Below are 9,040 nucleotides of genomic sequence, written 5' to 3' on the forward strand. Positions count from 1 at the left end.
AGAATTCAAGGAAAGGGGAATAAGGAAATTGAAAAGAAATGAAAAGACAAAAGAAAAAAATAGAGAATAAAAAAGAAAAAAATAAAAAAAAAATCAAAAAAGTGATAGTAAAAAATAAATAAATAATACAAAAAATATTTTAAAAAATTAAAAAAGAAAAAAAATTAAAATTAAAAAAAAATAAAAAATAAATTTAAAAAATGCAGTCTTAGAGTTCGATTAACTTCTCTTCCAGTAGGTGGAGCTGTGCCCACTGGGCCAAGCTTCTCCTCTCAGTGCGCGGGAACCAATCACTGTGCAGCAGCTCCTCCTCCCCGACTGGGCGGGTCTCCACTCATGAGTGCCTTGTGCCATTTCTTGTGTCTAGTCACCTCGCCACTGGCCCCGTTCATAGGTGACGGCTCACCACAATACTGGTTACGCGCCAGGTCTGCTGCTCACGGGAGCCCTTTTTTCTTGAACGACTGGGCACACTCTCCCTGCTTGCCAATCCCTCAGCCCCTAAGGTTGTGGAGCTTGGGGCTGATAGCCCTCGGCGTATTTTGCTTGCCCTCTGGTAGCCACACCCCCGGGAGCTGGTGCAAGAGACCTCAGTTGTCTGCGCTGGTGGGAGCGGTTGGGGGGGGGTGTCCCGCGCCGCGGGTCCCACGCCACTCCTGAATCCCTCAGTCTGACTATCACGCTCTCAGGAGAGCTGGGAGGGGCCCTTGAGGTTTCCCTGCTGTGTGGAGGGGGGGGCTAGGGGGTTACACACCTGCCGCTGTTGGTTTCAATGAAGTTATCTCCTCCTCCGCATTCTGATGACATCAGTTCTCTGCCATGTTGGTATCCCATGCTAATGGCAGCATTTCGTTCCCTTTGCTGGGTGACCAAAGCAACGGGTGGTTCCTGACCAGCCCTCCCAAGCCCCGTCTCAATCCTGTTGCCACTGCCTATGAAGGCTCAGTTGGTATTTACCTCCACAGGATTCGGCAGGACCAGGACCAACAAGCAGTTTCCGCGGGTTTGTTTAGCACTGCGCCAGAGCAGTTTGTCTGTGAGACGCAGGCGAATGGGACCCTGAATTCGGCCGCTACGGGCTCGGTGTGTGTTCTGAGAGGAGCAGGCTATTCGCTCCAGATCCACGTTAGCTCAGCAATGCCTAGTGATCTTGAGCAAACAGCATTTAGACGATTTAAGACTCCCTATGCCCGCGTAGCTGGAGAGGTCAGAGACTTGATACCTCCGTGCCCTCCGCCATGTTCGAGATAGCCTTCTTGTAATCCTCTTGTTTCAGCCTCCTGAGCCACAGGTTTACAGGTGTGCACCACCATGTCTCTCTTTTTTCATTGAATTAAAAATGTTTATTCACAGTATGATTTGTGGTTTTCTGTTGAAACTTGCAAGTGTGGGCTATTGTGTTATAAAATGGTTGAACCTAATTAAGCTTTCTGTTTTAATGGAGGTTTTCACCCTGCTCTGGCAGGGGAAAAGGAGAAATCCTACCTCATTATTATCAGATGGGATAGAAGTCCAGGTTTCCCAACTGGCCTCTGTTGACACCTAAGTTGGGGGGTGTTTTCATCATTTTTCTGGGTAACTTGGAGCTCTGGTTGCCTATTGTGATCTCCCTCCACTCATGCCCTGATGAAGGTAGACTTATTGTCACTGAGATAATGGTGCCTGTCTTAACTTTCCACTTCTGTGGCCGTACTTGTGCCGGTTGAGAGGTAGGTGCTCTTTCTTACTTCTAGTGGGGGCGAAAGTTCAGGTTTCTGGTGTGTCCTTTGCTGACATTGCAGGTACATGGCACTTCATAGTGCTCAATGAACATGAAAGTTCTCACTGTCTACTTGGTCCTCTGTACACTTCCCTCCAGATTATTGGGATACTTTGTTGTAGCCCGGCAGGGGTCAAGGCCTGGCCTCCTTACTTGGTCTTTGCTTCTGCCAATAGGGGTAGAGCTGTGTAGTTTTCTTTTCTTTTTCTGTAGTACTGGATAGAGTAGAATGTAGTTGTCTAAATTTTTTTCTATCTTGCTACAAGGCTTCCCCTTCCTTGTACCTCTAACCAGAGAGCAAAGTTTATTGTTTTTTTCCTGAAAACCAGCTTCTTTAGCTCCAAGTTGAGATACGTGGGAAACGAAGTTATGGATCTGAGCACTGTGTTTATTCTTACACCGTGAGGTTTTTAGCTGGACTGCCTGTCCATTTGATAATCTTCTTATGTAAATATATAACCTAGGACTTTGGGTTGTATTATTGGGTGAAATAGGGAAATACACAAATAACTACTCTATTTTCCTAGAAGCTGAAGTCTTTAAGTTTTAATATGTAGTATCAATTTTCATTTAGTTGTGGATATTTTCTACTTTCTCTTGGGACCTTTTCTTTAATTCACATTTAGAAATGTATTGTTTACTTTGTAAAGATACATAGCTTTTTAGTTATCTTTATGTATTGAGTTTTGGTTTAGTTGCATTGTAGTTAGTGAACACATTCTGTACAATTGTTTTTTTTAAACACTTATTTTTTATTTATTCATTTTTATGTGGTGCTGAGAATTGAACCCCGGGCCTCGCATGTGCTAGGTAAGCGCTCTACCACTGAACTACAACCCCAGCCCCCACATTCTGTACAATTCTGATCTTTTAACAGTTATTGAAGATTTTAAGATCCAGCTTGTGTTCCTTATTTATAGTGTTGTATATATGCTTCTGAGGAATGTATATTGTATAGTTATTTGGTACAGTTTCTTATATGTCATTTAGTCAGGATGGTTAATTTCATTGTTTAAATTGTATGTGTACTTACTGTTTTATCTTATTTGCTTTTTATATTAGCTACCAAGAGTAGTGACTAGATTCTCACCCTATACTTGTGAATTTATTGTAGTTCAAACAATGTATATAGTTAGTGGCTGTACTAAGTGTATGTAAATTTAAAATTATCAATTCTTTCTGGTGCATTAAACCTTTATTATTAAAACGACTTTTGTCACCTTTAGTAGTGTTTTTTTTTTTTTGCCTTAAAATCTTTTATCTGTTGCTAATATAGCTCTACCATCTGTCTTTTGATTAGTGTTTATGGTATATTTTTCCTTGAACCCTTCCTTACCCCTTATGTCTTAAGTATAAAAAACTCCTATAAAAGAGTACATATTGGGGCTGGGGTTATGGCTCAGTGGTAGCACACTTGCCTGGCATGTGTGAGGCACTGGGTTCGATTCTTAGTACCACATATAAATAAGGTAAAATTCTATCAACAACTAAAAAAAAATTTAAAAAAGAGTATATATTATCAAGCTTTGTTTTTTCCTTTAAATTTATCTTTTATTTGAGGTATTTATTCTGTGTATATTAATGCAATTACTGATGTTTGTTTAAATCTACTGTATTACTGTGTCTTATTTTCCTGTTGTTTTAAGTTCCTTCTTGTTATGGTTTAGATATAAGTTGCATCCCAAAAGCTCAATTCAAGAAAGTTCAGAGGTGAAATGATTGGGTTATGAGAGCCTTAACCTAATCAGTGCATTAATACACTGTTAGGGATTACCTGGGCAGTAACTGTAGGCATGTAGGATGTGGCTGGAGGAGATAGGTCACTGGGTTGTGGCTTTTGGGTATATATTTTCTTTTGTCCCTGGTGAGCAGAATGCTTTCTCTGCTTCCTGATTGTCAGGTCCTGAGCTGCTTTCCTTTGCCACATCTTTCTGCCATGATGTTTTGCATCACCTCTGTCTGACCCAGAGCAATGGAGCCAGTTGTCTGTGGACTGAGACCTCTGAAACTGTGAGCCCCAGATACACTTTACCTCTTATAAAATTGTTATTGTCAGGTATTTTGGTCACAGCAGCGAAAAAGCTGACTAAAATTATATTTCTTCCTTCTTGTTTTAGATCATTGGTTCTCAATAGACGGTGGGGATGATAGGTCACTTATGGTAACATGTGGAGACATTTTGACTTTCACAACAACTAGGGAGAGTGGTGTTACAGGCATCTTGTTGTTGAATATCTTAGGATGCACAAGACAGCCCTACAGCAAAGAATTATATTCTTTAAAATGCCAATTGTGCTGAGATTGAGAAACCTGCCTTGATTAATTCTATTTTTCTCTAACCTTTAGCATGTTTAATGGTTATCCTAGAGAAGGATTTGGCAGATGTTTATTATTAAGAATAAAAAGATAGTAAATATTTTAGACACTAGATCATCTGTAGTTCCTGTCATGTACTCTTTTTTCCCTTCTTTCTAACGCTCCCTTTTAATAGACTTATTATTTTTTAAAGCAGTTTTAGCTTCACAATAAAATTGAATGGAAAGTACAAATAATTCCTGTATAACCTGTCTCTACATATGCACAGCTTCCCCTGATATCAGTATTCTACACTAGAGTATTACATTGGTGTTATAGTTTGAATCTGGAATGTTCCCTAAAAACTTTTGTGTGGAAGGTTTGGTCTCCAGTTACTCTCTTTCCCTTTCTCCCTCCCTTATTTTTAAACCACCCCCACCCCCACTTTTCTGGCTTCCATGGGGTAAGCAGCTTTTTTCTGCCATGCCCTTCTGACATGATGTCCTGCCTTACCACAAGCCCAGAAACAATGGAGCTAAGTGACCATGGACTGAAACTGTGAGCCAAAAAAAACTTTCTTCCTTTTAGATTCATTTTTCTTGAGTTTATTGTCACAACAATGGAATGCTAACAAACATAATTGGTTATAATTGGTAGGATTAGATTGACATATTATTATTGACCAAAGTTCATAATTTACATTAGGGTTCACTTTTGGTGTCATGTGTGCTGTGGGTTTCAACAATCGTGTTTAGGCATGTATCTGCCATTATGTCATACAGTATAGTTTCACTACCCTAAAAATCCTTTGTGCTCCACCAATTTATCCTTCCCTTCCTCCCTCCCTCTCTTATAACTTCTGATTTTTAAAAATTGTTTCTGTAATTTTCTTTTTTTTAGAATATCATATAGTTCGACTCTTACTATATCTAGCTTTTCAGGCTGGCTTTCTTACTTAGTAATATGCATTTAAGGTTCCTCCATGTCTATTCATGAATCTATAGTTTATTCCTTTTTAGTGCTGAATATTTTATTGCATGGATTCACCATAGTTTATCAATTCACCTATAGAGGGACAAAAACTTCCCAGTTTTTGCAATTAGACTGAATATTTTATTGCATGGATGTACCATAGTTTTTCAATTCACCTATAGAGGGACAAAAACTTCCCAGTTTTTGCAGTTAGAATTAAAGTTGTTATAAAATTGTATGCAGGTTTTCATGTGTATATATGTTTTCAGTTCATATCAGTTCATTCAGCCTAAATTCCTAGGAACATGATTGCTAGGTCTTGTAATATGAGAGTGTTTAATTTTGTAAGAAACTGCCAAACTGTCTTCCAAAGTGACTGTTACCATTTTACATTTTCAATAGTAATGAACAAATTCCTCTTGCTCTGCATCTTTTTTTTTTTTAATAATGTTTTTTAGTTGTAGATGGACACAATACCTTTATTTTATTTGTTTTTATTTTTAGGTAGTGCCAGGGATCAAACCCAGTGCCTCATGCATGCTAGGCAAGCACTCTACTAATGAGCCACAACCCTGGCCCCTTCCTCCACATCTTCATCAACATTTGGTGTTGCCAGTGTTTTCAATTTTTCCCATTCTAAGAGCTTTGTCTGTGGTGTTAGTTTACAATTCTCTAATGACATATAATGTTGAGCGTCTTTTCAAACTATGATTATTTACCACCTGCATTTGTTCTTTGGTGAAGTTTTGGTTCAGGTCTTGCCCATTTTAAAATTTTGAAAAAAATTCATTTATTATTTTTTATTTCTTACGTTTTCTAGGGATTGAATCCAGGGGCACTCTGCCGCTGAGCTACATTCCCACCCCTTTTTATTTTTTATTCTGTGACAGAGTCTTGCTAAGTTGCTGAGACTGACTTTGAATTTACAATCCTCCTGCCTTAGCCTCCCAAGTTACTGGGATTACAGGTGCGTTCCACCAAACCTGGTGAGTTTTAAATTTTCTTCAGTGTTGAATTTTACGAATTCTTTGTTTATTTTGGATAATAGTCCTTTATCAGATGCATCTTTTGCAAATAATTTCTCCTAGTCTGTGGCTTGTCTTATTTTTTTGGTTGTATCTTTCACAGAGCAAAAGTTTTTCACATTCGTGGATCATGTGAATCTGTTTCTGGATTCTCACCTGTTCCTTTGATCTATATGGGATGAACTGACATCTTAATAATATTGAGTCTTCCTATCCATGAACATGGAATATCTCCATTTATTTACTTCTGATTTCTTTCATCAGAATTTTATATGTGTGTGTGTGTGTGTGTCTAAATGGTTTGTTTTTAATTTCAAATTCTGTTGTTCATTGTTGATATATAGGAAAGTGATTGATTGACTTCAGTATATTAACCTTGAATACCGCAGTTGTGCTGTAATGCTTATTAGTTGCAGGAGTTTTCTTCTTTTGTCTTTTTCTTCACTTATTTATTTTTGTCATTTTTTTAATTTTTTTATTTTTTTTATTTTTAATTTTTTATTGTGGGTTGTTCAAAACATTACAAATTTCTTGACATATCATATTCCACACTATTTTTGTCATTTTTCTTCAGATTTTCTATATGGAAGATGATGTCATCTGTGAAAAATACACTCACATTTCATTCTTCCTCATCTCTGTGCTTTTTATTGCTTATTGCATTAGCTAGGACTTCCAGAATGATGTAGAAAAGCAGTAATGAGGGAGGATATCCTTACCTTATTTCTGATATTAGTGGGGAAGCTTTGAGTGTCTCACTTGTTAAATGATAGCTGTAGGTTTTTTTGTAATTGTTATTTATCATGTTGAGAAAGTTCTCCTCTATTCCTACTTTTCTGATGATTTTTATTACATGTGGATATTGGATTTTGTCACATACTTTTTGTGTGTTTGATATGATCACATGAGTTAATCTGTTGATGTAATGGATTGCATTAATTGATTTTTAAATGTGGAACTGACTTTGCACACCTGGGATAAATCCTGCTTAGTTGTGGTGAATAATTTTTTTTTTATACATTATTGGGTTTGGTTTGCTACTATTTTGTTAAGAATTTTTTGTGTTTGTTTTCATGAGTGATACTGGTCTATAGATTTCTTGTACCTTTTCCTGATTTTGGTGTTAGGGTCATACTGCTGTTGTAGAATGAGTTCAGAAGCATTCCCTTTTCTATATTCTGAAAAGGATAATGGAGTTGGTATAATTCCTTCCAAAATCTTTGGTAAATTTATTGGCAAGCCCATCTGGGCTTGGTGCTTTCTGTTTTAAATGGTTATTAATTATTGACTCAGTTTCTTTAACATATATAGACTTAGTTTGTCTATTTTTTCTTCTGTAAGTTTTTGCATATTGTCTTTCAAATAAATGGTCCATTTTATTTAATTACTAAATTTGTAGTCATGGAATTATTCATTGTATTTCTTTCTTTTTTTTTAAAGAGGTTTTTGGGGGCCCTGGGTGGAATGTTATGGTTTGAATTATGTGATGTCTCCCTAAAGGTCATGTGTAAGTTGATGCAAGAATGTTCAGAGGTTAGGTGATTAGGTTATGAGAGCTCTAACCTAATTCATGAGGTTAGGTTGCTCATGGATTAACCGGGTAGGTAACTGTAGGCAGGTAGGGTGTGACTGGAAGAAGTAGGTCAGTGTGCCTTTTAGGTTTTATATTTTGTCCCTGGTGCCTAGAGCTGTCTCTGCTGCCTGCCAGCCTTGTCCTGAGCAGCTTTCCTCCACCACACCCTTATGTTATGGTGTTCTGCCTTACCTTTGCCCAGGAGCTATGGAATCATCCTACCATTGATTGAACCTCTAAAACCATGAGCCAAAATAAAGCCTTCCTCCTTTTAAGAAAACCAAACCAAACAAAAATTATGGGATTTCTAGTGATGTCTCCTCTAATTTCTAACATTAATAATTTGTGTTCTTTCCTTTTTTCTTAGCCAAGCTAGAATTCTATCTTTTTGAAGAATCAGCTCCAGGTTTCATTGGTTTTCTTTTTTCTCTGTTGACTTCCTTTTCTCAGTTTATAATATAATTTTCATCATTTTTCTTTTGTATTTGACGTTAATATGCTTTTCTTCTGTTCTTAGACTTTGCTTTTCTTTTTCTAGCTTCCTAAGAGACTTAGATGATTAATTTTGATTATTTTATTCAAAACTTAAATTCCTCTCTTAAATGCTGTTTTCACTGCATCCCACAAATTTGATAAGTTGTGTATTCATTTAGTTAAAATACTCTAAAATATCTCTTGTAATTTTTTCTTTGACCTGTGTGTTATTTAGAAGCATATTGCTTAATCTCCAGTTATTTTCAGATTTCCAGGTATCTTTTTGTTGTTGATGGTTAGTATAATTCCATTGTGTTCTTAGAATCAACACTGTATGATTACCATTTTTAAAAACTTGTGTTTTATGGCCTAGAATGTGTTCTGTTTTAGTGAATGTTCCATGTATGCTTGAGAAGAATATATCTTCCATTGTTGTTGGAGAAATAGTCTGTAAATGTCCATTTTATTAAGTTGGATGGTGGTATTGTTTAGTTTCACTGAGTAATTGCAGATATTTTGCCTAATGAATTTGTCCATTTCTTTTTTTTTTTAAAGATAGTGTTTTTAATTTTGTTTTTTTAGTTGTAAATGGACATAATATCAAACCCAGTGCTCCACCTCTGAGCCACAACCCTAGCCCCAAATTTGTTCATTTCTAACTGGTATTGTTGAAGTATAAAACTATTAATAGTGGATTAATCTATTCATCCTTGCAGCTCTGTCAGTTTTTGCCTCGTGATGCTATGTTGTTAGGCAGTATTTCTCTTATCCCTAAGACTTTCCTTGCTCTGAAGTATTTTCTGTTCAAAAAAAAAATTTTTTTTTTTTTTAAGTACTGGAGATTGAACCCATCCATGCTAGGCAAGTGCTCTACCACTGAATCTCCAGCCCTTTATATATATATATATATATATATATTTTTTTTTTTTTTTTTTTTTTTTT

General features: G+C 36.7%; 1 protein-coding gene across 5 annotated transcripts in view; it reads left to right on the plus strand.

Moving 5' to 3' along the window:
- The window catches only part of Cep83 (centrosomal protein 83), a 123,016-nt gene that overhangs the window by 30,796 nt on the left and 83,180 nt on the right, over positions 1-9,040 (plus strand). The window contains exon 1 of one of the 5 annotated variants that reach the window (XM_048803900.1): positions 5,975-5,993. The exons of the other annotated variants lie outside the window; for them this stretch is intronic. The gene's annotated coding sequence lies outside the window, so the exon portion shown is untranslated. Of the gene's footprint in view, positions 1-5,974; positions 5,994-9,040 lie in introns of those variants that run through there. 5 annotated transcript variants of the gene reach the window in all.

The sequence above is a fragment of the Marmota marmota genome, unplaced genomic scaffold (genome assembly GCF_001458135.2).
Source record: "Marmota marmota marmota unplaced genomic scaffold, marMar, whole genome shotgun sequence".
NCBI lineage: Eukaryota > Metazoa > Chordata > Mammalia > Rodentia > Sciuridae > Marmota > Marmota marmota.